Below are 10,537 nucleotides of genomic sequence, written 5' to 3'. Positions count from 1 at the left end.
AACGCCTAAATTTACGGACCCCACGGGGCCTACTCAGCGGTGACAGCAAGTTAAACAGAGCTCTCTTCCCTCAAGTGGCCAGTGGGCCCTGCTGGTCAGTCAACGCTCTCAGACGAACCTGAAGGACCAGGGGTCACTTTGGGCCTTATTTCCAAACTTGGGGTGATTTTTTTTAAGCAGGCCTGCCAAAATACTCAAGGTTTATAAACATCTCTAAGGTGCACGTGTCTCCCCGCCTAAACCGGCCTCCTCCCCTCGGCCTGGCTGACCCTCAGCCCGAGGTCAGAGGCTCGGCACCTGGTTTGGGCACCTCCAGCTCCAGCAGTGCGCCTGGCTCCCCTCCATCCCAGCATCCTCTCTGGCTGCCAGCACAGCTTCCCATGGCCTCCAGGTGAGTGTGGCTTCCACTGCAGGACGTTGCATCTCTGTGACCCCAGAGCGCAGCCCAGCGCCTGGCTCCTCACAGGCTTCTGAATGTTTGCTGAACAAATTGCATGAGGTGCTGTGTCCCTCCAGACTCAATGAGTCTCTCGCAGGGACTGGTTGCTAAGGTTACCCAGTCTCTCTCTCTCTCAGCTGAGGGCTTTGGACACAGAGGCAGCTCTCCACCCGCTCCAGGCGCCTAAGCAAGTGTGTGTGTGTGTGTGTGTGTGTGTGTCTGTGGTCCAGGGACCCCGGCTGGTGTCAGGGCTGACAGCCACCTGTATGGGAAGAGGGTCTGGGGACGGGCTGGGAGCTCAGTGTCTCCAAGGGACTCTTGCGGATCTGGGAACACAGAGTTTCACTGTCTGATGATTTCCTCCTGGCCTGTAGCACCTGCTACACACATCTGTGCATCCTTACTGCCTTTATCCTTTGCTTCCTTCACTCAATAAGTCCCGGAGGCCCCTGAGTGTCCAGGGAGAGGACTTTTCTTGTAGGGGCACTTCCGGACCTCACTTCTCACCTGGGCCTTCCCACGCCCCTTACAACATAGGCCCAGGCTGGGGCTCAGCTTTCCACCCACATCCCACAGCGCAGCTGGGAAAATGAATGAGGGGCTGGGAAGACTGGCCTTCCTGTGCGGGGTTCTCAGGCCCAGGGTGACCATGAAATTCGTCCTTGAAACCCAGACTCTCTGGTGGGTGAAAGGGGCTCTAATGACCAGACGACAGCATAACCTCCACTGCTCTGGGCAGCCCGGGACGTGTCGTGGTCCAGGTCCTCTCAGGGGCAGAGCCCAGAGCAGCAGGTCAGCCAGGGAGCCCGCTGTTTTACTCACGTCACAAAGGTTTCTAGCAGGAGGCCGCTGGCTGAGCACGCTGACAGTGAATGGGGGAGACGACAGCGTGTCGCGGGAGGGCGCGGGATGCTAGGACATCACTGAGAGGACACGGAGCAGGAGGCAGATGGTCTCTGGGGGCAGTGGGGGTGCCTCCCTGCTCTGGGATGGTGTTGGTCAGGTTGGGTCTCCGGGGCTTCAAAGGAGGCATAGAAACTCGCTGCAGGGGCGTCTGGAGTGAGCAGCAAAGTGATTGTCAGGAAGGGCAGCCGTGTGGGGGCACAGAGGGCGGGGCCCCGGCCCCTGGAGCAGCCAGCGGGCGCCCGCCGGCCCTGGCCTCACTCAGCACCACCCTCGTTCCGTCCGTGAGCCATCCTGGGCAGAGGGGCTCAGAAAGGTTAGTGAATCCACGAAAGGCAGGGACTCCACACTGTTCTTCTGTGACGTGGACACAGGCTTGGGACGGGGGCTGATTAACATTGGTGCCCTCTCCTAAATATTTGCACTTAACCTCCCAAGAATGGAACCCTTATTGCGACACGCTATCCACAGGGGATCCCGTTAAATCTTCACGACAGCCCTGTCAGTGGGTACCCTCACCCCGATTTATAGATGAGGCTCAGTGAGGCCAGAAACCTGCCCAGGTCTCAGCTGACCAGGGACAAGCTCAGATTTGCCAGGACGACCCGAAACTCTGCATTCTGTGAATTCCACCCCCAACCACAACAGTCGCAGTCAGGGGAGGCTTGTCTTGATGTCCGTCACATGGCCCCGAGCTGACTCAGCCACCATGGGGGCAGCGCCAGGTCCGGGTTTCGGGGGGGTGGGGGGGAGGCGGCAGCAGGGACGTCTCAGAGTCTCTGTCACCCTGGAGTGGCTCTGCTGCCTCCCGCAGGCGGGGCGGGCTCTGCTGGGTCTCGTGGCAGCTGGATGCTGGGTAGTGTTGTTGTTCTGTTCCCCAGTCCCTGCAGTGCAGGCCCAGACCATGATGTCACACCACTGGGCAGGGCTTCCGGGCACTGGTAGTCCCACTGACGTCAGAGAGGATGAGAGGCCGCACGTCCCCCTGTCCCCAGGCAGCGCTGGGGCTTCACTTGACTGCATCTTTAGCAATGGTTGTGATTACAGATCTTTTCCCAACAGGCAGGGCAGGACCGGGCAGGGCAAGCCTGGCTCTGGGATTGCAGCCCACAGCTCAGGAGTCCCGAGACCACTAATATGCTGTGTGTCTCCAGGTCAGCCACCTGTCCTCTCTGGGACGTCTGTGGGGCACAGCCTCCTAACTCAATGAAATGAACAGGCTGGAGGCGAGATTTTCACCAACCATCCAGCAGTCCTGGAAAGGGGTGTGGGGCCCGCTCAGCCTGTGCTGGGGCCCAGGTCCCTCTGCCCCCTCCTCCCTGCCCCGTTTCCTCCCCGGTGACCCTGCAGTGAGAATGTGACTCACCAGCACCGGTTTCAGCCCCGCCCCTGCCCCAGGCCTCCTGTTGTCTGTTCCCAGGAGCAGGTGCACCTGGTCATCTCACCTGCGGGAGGGAGAGATATGAGGCTCCAGGCCTGGGGATATAGGGCGCTAGGGCCCCACCCTCCACAAGCGGCCCGAGGCCAGGACGGCTGTGTTGGGGCTCCCCAGCGAGGGATTTTGGGGGCAAGCGAAAGCTCCGGATGGGCCTAGCCCCTCCTGCCCACTCTCCCTGGAGGCCCAGCTACTTGGTCTCCAGCTATCCGCCTCTAATCTCCACCTGGGAGTGGGGAGCGGTCATCTGTGGTTTCAGTCACTCACCAGCTACTTGAAGGGCAGTCATGGCCCCACCCTCAGCCTAAGGCTGCTGGGCAGAGCTTAGCTACCCCAGGTGAACGGGGGTAACCTGAAGGGGGTGGGGGCGACCAGAGCTGCTTCCCACATTGAGGTGGTGTGGAGGGCTGGCCGGCCCTATAAACCTTGTGTAAGGAGAGGGGACGGGAGGTGTGAGGGGCTGGGGGGGGTGGTGAGTTTTGCATCCTGGCTGGACCGCCACCTTCCTTTGTGACCTTGGGCACGTCCATTTTTCTCTTGGTGCCTCAGTATCCCCATTTGGGCAGGGCAGGGGTTCAGATGGATGACCCTGGCACTCTGGTCACCCAGGTGGGTTTCTCCACCTCACTGATGCTCCCACATCTCTCTGAAGGAAAATGACAGGCCCTGCTGGCTGCCATGGAACAAAGCAAGAGTTGGCTGTTCCTGCGTGAGATGGCCCAAGAAAGCCTGGGAGTTCTCCCCAGATCCCCAAGGGGCTGGCCTTCCCCAGGCCTAGCTCCAGACCACGGAGCCAATGACAAAGCCGGGCAGGTGGAAAATTCCCTCTGGCCTTCTTCCCAGGCACCCTGGGTGTGTCTGTGCCAGCCTGGGCGGGCAGGAGCTGGGTCCAGAGTACAGACAGACAGCCTGGCAGCCATAGGATGCTGCCCAGGGCCTGCCAAGCTCTCCCCACTTACTTGTCCCCCACCGCCCAGACACAAAAATTATGTTCTGCTCGGGGTGGGGGGAACAGATGGGTGGTCGGGGAGGAGGAAATGCTTGGTAGTCAGTTGAAAGCTTGGAGCTTCTCAGAAGTTGCAGCCCTGAGTCATATGACCGTGCCAGCTCCTCCAGGCTCCCAGCTGAGTGGTCCCTGGGGCACGCGTTGAAGGCTGGGGGCTGCAGCTGTTTCGGTGGCCAGGCAGAAAGAGGACTATGTTGTAGGGGGCAGGTGGCTCTGTGTCTGCTCGTGTGGTCTCCTCCTTGTGACCTTGGGCAGGGAGTGTCCCCATCAAGGCCATGCTTTGTCCACCTGGGATACGGGACAAGCGTCTGGGCCACACCCTCCTGGAAGGGCCTGAAGCCGGGCCCGTGTACAGCTTAGGAAAAGCCAGCAGCTCTGTGTGCACCTGCAGCCTGAGACCGGGAGGCAGAACCCATCCCACGGCCCATGTGTCGGGGTCCCTTATGTGTGAAAGGCCAGAGCAGAGGGTCCCAGGCACCTGCCTTTCCTTTGTTAGGACAGACCCTCAGAAACTGGCTGAGTTACCATGGCAACTCTTCCCTGCCCATCTCCCTGGAGACCTTTTGCAGAGTGTGGAGTCGGTTTCTAGAATGTTTACCCACAAACACTTTGGTGTTGCTAGTCAGTGCAGGTGGGTCTTTTGAGACCAAGGAAACCCCTCTGTGGCTTTGCAAAGTCATAGTCAGCCGCCAGCGGGGGGCCCCTCAGATCACCCCCATGTGAGCACGTTGGACGTGGTGGGGCTGAGGTGTCAGCGTGCAGTGAGGTGAACCAGGCATGGCTGGGAAAGCCACCCAAAGGGCACGTCCCACTGACCCAGAGTCAGCAGCCTACCAGTGCCATGCTGGCCGGGGCGCGCTGCCCGTCTGGGCTGACAGGGAGGAGGCCCTAAAGATAAGGCAGGCCATGAACCCAGTGGCAGGGCAGCCGGTTAGTTCTGCGCCAGGAGCCCAACCGCCGTGACTCACCGACAGCCATGCAGGAGGCCTGGCCCCGTACCTTTTCCAGCCTGACACACCTGCGAGCTGCTAGCCATCTGCTGCTCCACACCCCTGCCCCCACCATCCTAGAAAGAGATGGAGGTCTCTCGGTGTTGAGCAGAGACGCACACCTGCCCAGATGGCGTGTGTGCTCTTTCCCGCCTCAGCCGTGCTCACCGCCATCTCTACTGTCTTCCACACCGGGTCACAGAGCCAGAGGGTTGCAAGGACCTGGCTATGTGTCTCCAGGGGCCAGTGCCCGCTTTCTGTGAACCGATAAGCCAACCCTGCATGGGCCAAAAATTTCCCTCATCCTCTGCAGAAATGAGAAACAAAAGCAAACCAACAAAAACACCAACTAGGTGGGTGGTCTGTGGAAGTTCCTCTGGGATGGTCCCCTCGCGAAGCTGCATGTGACAGATGTCCCCGCCCGCGAGGGGTTCTCCATGCTCTGGAAGGCCCCGGGCTCGCTATTGCTGCTGTTGGAAGGGCCCATCCTGCAGGGTGTCCTGGGTGGGTGCCCCCCCAGCTGGTAGTGGCGGGTCAGGCATGCCCAGGGAGACCTGGTCCTTCCCACCTTCCCCTGGAGCCTGCCCGAGGGCTGGACTGAGTCAGCAGCCGCTGTTAGTTCAGAGGTGCTGGAGCTCAGGGCTGTGCGCCAGAGGGACCTGGTACAGGGAGAGAGGGACCATCTAAATCGGCTTCAGTGTCCCCCAGGGGGGTCAGAAGAAATCCACACCCACATTTCAAGCCCTCCAGGTGGGGTGCTCTTGCTACAGTACCGAGCCCCTGGGCGTGGCCTTGACTGAAACCCGCCACGCCCGCTGCCCGCAGCGCTGCCCTGCTGAGAACAGAAACAATGCATAAGCAAGAAGTGCTCACTCTGTCAGGAGCTGTGCCAGGCCCTGGGGAACCAGGGGAGCCAGGGGACGTCTGCAGTAAAACCCCGGCAGCCGGAGGTGGGAGGAGCCTTGCCTGGGCCCAAGTGCTTGTCTTTACCCAAGATCTTGGGCAGCGGGGTGGCCCTGCCAGTTCCAGGATACTGGGCCGCTTTTCCAGGCGAGACCGGCCCACCAGGGCGGGGCCTCTGTGTCTATCTTTAGCCTCCTTTGCATTCAGGGACATTACCTCCGTCTTCCCACGGGGGGAGGGGGGGTTCGCCAGGGACCTTTCCTCTCCCTTTGACACTCTCTTGGCCTCTTCTCCACCCAGCTGGGGCAGTGACTAAGGTGGACACAGATACACGTTTCACCCCTGGAGAGCAAGAGGAAAATGGGGAATGCGTTCCTGGGTCCCCCAAGTTCCCTGGGGTCTTGGCCACATGGCCCGTCATCCCCAGCAGTCCAAGTCAGGGCCACACCGCTGGTGTCTGGAGACTCCAGGGGGCTTCGTGGGCACAAGGTCCCCCTGAGGAGTGCTGCCAGGGGGTCAGAGGTGAGGCCAGTGTATCAGGGAGGGTACCTTAGGGATGGAGGAAGGGAGCTGAGCCTTGCTAACCCCCACTGGTGTCAGAACAGCCACTTGGCTGGCTACCTGATTCAATGTGCGCCAGCTCTTAGGTGTGCTGTGTCCTCGCTTGCCATCGTGAGCACTGAGGCCACACAGCTAGGCAGTGAGAGGACAGCATGTGTGGGAATGAGTGCTGTGTCCAGTAGCCGTTCAACCGAGAGCCAACCCTCCTCCCTGCTTCGCATTCTTTTGTGCTGAGGTCTGGCTGGCAGCTTCGTTCAGGACATCAGGGCAAGAAAGCAGAAAGGACACAGCCAGGGCACCTGGCAATGAGTAATCTCTGTGTGTTGGCATGCTCCCTGAGGTTTGGGGTGCGAGAGGGGAGCAGGCGGCTGGTGCTACCACCTGAGGGCAGGGGGCTCAGGGCTCAGGGACCAGCCAGCTCGGGGCAGGGCCCTGGATCTGCTCCACGTCGAGAGCTTCACCTCTCAGACTGTCACCCCCTAAACAGAAACTGTGTTGGTTTCCCTACTTTCTCCGGCTACTGTAGTGCCAGTCTGGGGACTGGCTCTCCCACCCACCCCAGGGCTTCAGAACCAGGCCCCAGAGTCCAGGACCCTCCAGCCTACACCACCCCCGTGCTTCCCGAGGATGACAGCCCAGTAGAGGTTTCTGGAACGGGCCAGTGTGTCAGGGACTCCACACCTCATGCCTAAGGTCACCTGGGAGGGGCCGACAGGAAAGGATGGGGACGGCCCTCTGTAGCTTTCCCAGCTCCTGCAGCCTTACCCAGCCCTGCCCGTCTCTTCCACTGCCTGGTTTGTGATTCGGGGCCAGGCGCCCTCCTTCCCCTGGGTGACACTCCAGTCCACAAGCAGGCCGGGTTTTCTGGAATCATCCTGCCTGCCCACCAATCACCCGCCTTCCTGCCTGGAACTTTTGCCCCTCCTCCGTCCTGCCAGCTGGCTCCCTCACGTCCACGCAGACTCTGCGCCAGAAGAAACCCCTTCTAAGACTTCTCTAGGAAGCCTTTGACTCATCCAAGACTATCCACTGCCTGTCGCTGGGGCCAGGCCTGCTCCTCACGGATTTGGTTTTACGTCTGCTGACTGCATCTCACACCTGGGTCAGGACCAGAGCCAATGGGTGGGTTTCCTCGGAGTCACATTTCTAATAAAGGAGCAACGTCCACATCAGGATAGCCATGTAAACCAGGAATGGCTGCCTCAAGTGGTAGTGAGCTGCCCGTCAGTGGAGGGGTGCAAACAGGCTACTCATTCGTTAGTAGCACGTGCCTCTGCCTGTTACCTTGGTGTCTGGCACATAATAAACATTTGTTAAACAAATTGTAACATTTGTTAAACATTGTAAACATTTTTTAAACAAATACCAATGAGGCTTCTTCCACTCCTACAGTGTGTTTGTCTCATACAAATGAAGGATTTTCTTCTGATGGGGCCAACCAGTTGGGTCCTGAAAGCTATGCTAGTATTGAAAGGGTGCTGGCTGGGGAACGCTAACCCAGAGGGCAGTCTCCAGGTGAGCAGGAGAGGCCTCCGTCACACCCGGGAGAGAGAGGCCCGTCTGGGGCTGCGTGCCCCCTGGGACCCTGATATCTGGAAGGCAGGTGGCACCATGCAGACCAGATTGTGGGGTTCCTTGTAACACACCAGTGTGGCACCATAGGCTTTCCCGTGTCTGAACACTCCAGCCTAACCTCAGCTGTGCTGTAGGAGTGAGGAAAGCTGTGATATGTGTTTGTAACACAGCACTCTCAGGGAGCCGGCCGCCATGGCTGGGAGACCGACAGTGAGAGACGCCCAGGAGAGGGAATGGAGGGGACATTGTGAGTCTCGGGTTACTTACCCACCCCCCACTGAAGGGATTTGGGGGTCACGGACCAGGTAGGATTTGGAGAGCAATTCTGTGCCTCTTCTTACCATTGATTTGTCCTTTTTTCCTTAAACAGGTGCATCAAGCATTTACTAAAGCCAGGCACTGAGGACACAGCCAGGAAGACGGGCCCTGCTCAGCAGAGCTCGGTGAGTACACGGTCTGGGATCCTCTGGGCCCGTGTCCCCTCCCTCTGTCCGCTCCTGTAAGCTGCCCCCCAAGGCTTTGCCCCCCCCCCCCAACCACCACCATCACACTCCTGCCTGCATCCAAAATCCCCAGGAGAGTTTGCCGGGTAACATGACCGCCCCCGACCCCGTTCTGACTGTGTGGGGCGCAGTGGGGCCTGGGAGCCCACATCGCAGATGGCTTTCCTACCGTCGGTGATCCAGGGACTGCAAGTGAGGACCACTGACGGAGGTGATGGCAGACGTCCTACCTTAAAGCTGCCATGTCCCACCATTCACGATGACCACACCCCACGTGGCAATGTCCTTGCGACCCCTCCGCTCCAGGATCAGACTTACTTTTACCAAGGGGACGGGGAGGCCCAGAGGCCCCATGGCGTCTTGGCCCCTCTGTTTTCTGGTGTGGCGTCCCCACAGGCACAGCCATACCGTCTGGGGTTCAGCCTCAGGGGCTGCCTCCTTCACTCGAATGGGAGCTCCAGGAGGGCAGAGGTCGTGCCCGCGTGGCCCGCTGTCTCCCGAAAGTCTGAGACAATGCCTGGCATGGAGCAGGTGTTCAGCCAGTGTTTGTAAAATGAGTGAATGGCATCGCATGGCTACCAGCAAGTTGGCACCAGATCCCAGATCCCCAGGTCCAGTGCCCTGGGCCCGTCCTCCAGAGCAGGGTCAAGCACCCTTTGACCCGGGAACCCAGAGCGTGGAGAGCTGGCACAGAGGATGTGCTGGCTTGAGTGCCTCATGTCCCCTCGCCCTAGTCTGGTGCCAGCTGCAGGCCCGAGGGATGTCCCTGTCCAGGCAGGAGACAGGCGTGTCCCAGAATGTGCCGCTTGCCTCTCGGTGCTTCAGTTTCCAAGTGTGTAAATGATGGCAGTGCCGGCCTCACAAGTGCTGGTCAGAATGAAATGGGTCCCTGCAGCCGGTCACTCACACTTGAATAGTGCTTTCCGTGCCCAGGGTGCCCTGGGGACAGGGTCACCTGCTGTCCAGATCCCCGGGTGAGCTCAGCCCATCGTAGGGACAAGCCTGTCGTTACCTAATGGTACAGATGAGGAAACGGAGGCACAAAGAGGTCCGGCAGGCACTTGAGCAAAGTCACACACACACAGCCAGTGGGGGCTCAGCCACTGAGGGGGAAGCCCAGACGGTCTGGTTCCAGAGTCAGCTCTTAGCGGGCGTGTGGCATCGCCCGGCAGAGGGTTCATTGTGTCCTCCTGGCTGGCACTGCACCTCCCCCCAGAGGCCCTCACCTGCTTCAGTGCTGGGGACAGCCCCAGCCTCTGTCCCACCTGTTCGCACCCAAGTACCTGTTCTACAGCCAGCTGTGGGGACATTCCCAGGGAGAAGGAGGGGAATTCCTGGGATCTCGGACAGACAGTCCCATGGGCGGGAGAGGATGGCTTTCTGCCTGGCGTCCTTCCAAACTGGGGATCTGCCTCGAGCTTCGTCCAGAGAGAGGGCTCTTCCTGAAGCAGAAGAGGGGACAGGAGGACATTTCAGAGACCCCTGCGGGGCGCCCTCAGGAGAGGTGGAGGGGCATGGAGGGCACACCCCCGTGACCCTTGGTGTCCCTCAGCCTGCCCCTCAGGGGGCACAGAGAGGCCTGGGCAGCCGGATGGGTGGGGACGGCGTGAGGTGGCCTGAAACCCTGTCACTGAACGTCTGCTTCCACCTAGTGGCCTCTGACGTTCCAACCGCCCAGTGGAACCGAGGAGGCTCAGGGGACAGCGTTCACTGAGCCCCCGCTCTGTGCGAGGGACACTGGTGTGACGCAGGCATGTTCATAAGTGCAAATGAGGAGCAGAGGGGGACACGTGACTGTGCCTCTCTGAGCCCAGGGCCGTGTGGAGGTCATAGCAGGAGGTGACACAGGGCCTGGCCCTTGGTGAGGGCTCAGTCAGTGGGGACCGTGATGATTCTGTTTACCCAGATGGCCACACCTCAAGGCGGAAGCTGGTGCGTTTTGGTGACAGCCGCCTACGTGCCACGGAGTTTAGTGGTGGGCAGGATCAGACTGAGCCTGGGGGTCGGTTCTGTGGGGGGATTGGGGCACCCCACGTGATGCTCGGGGTGAGGCCCCGTGGTCCTTTCTGCACCCCTTCCCGAGGACACGGGATGTGCGGGGTGTGTCCTGGCCTCTCCCCTGCGTGGGGGCCAGCATGCTGGTGGCAATGAAGGGGACCGTCGAGTCCTCGGCTGGTCTGACTTCTGGATAGTTTCCCTGTGACACTCTGGGCCCCAAACAAG

Source organism: Rhinolophus ferrumequinum, chromosome 27, assembly GCF_004115265.2.
Source record: "Rhinolophus ferrumequinum isolate MPI-CBG mRhiFer1 chromosome 27, mRhiFer1_v1.p, whole genome shotgun sequence".
Taxonomy (NCBI): domain Eukaryota; kingdom Metazoa; phylum Chordata; class Mammalia; order Chiroptera; family Rhinolophidae; genus Rhinolophus; species Rhinolophus ferrumequinum.
Note: the sequence above shows the minus strand (reverse complement) of the source record.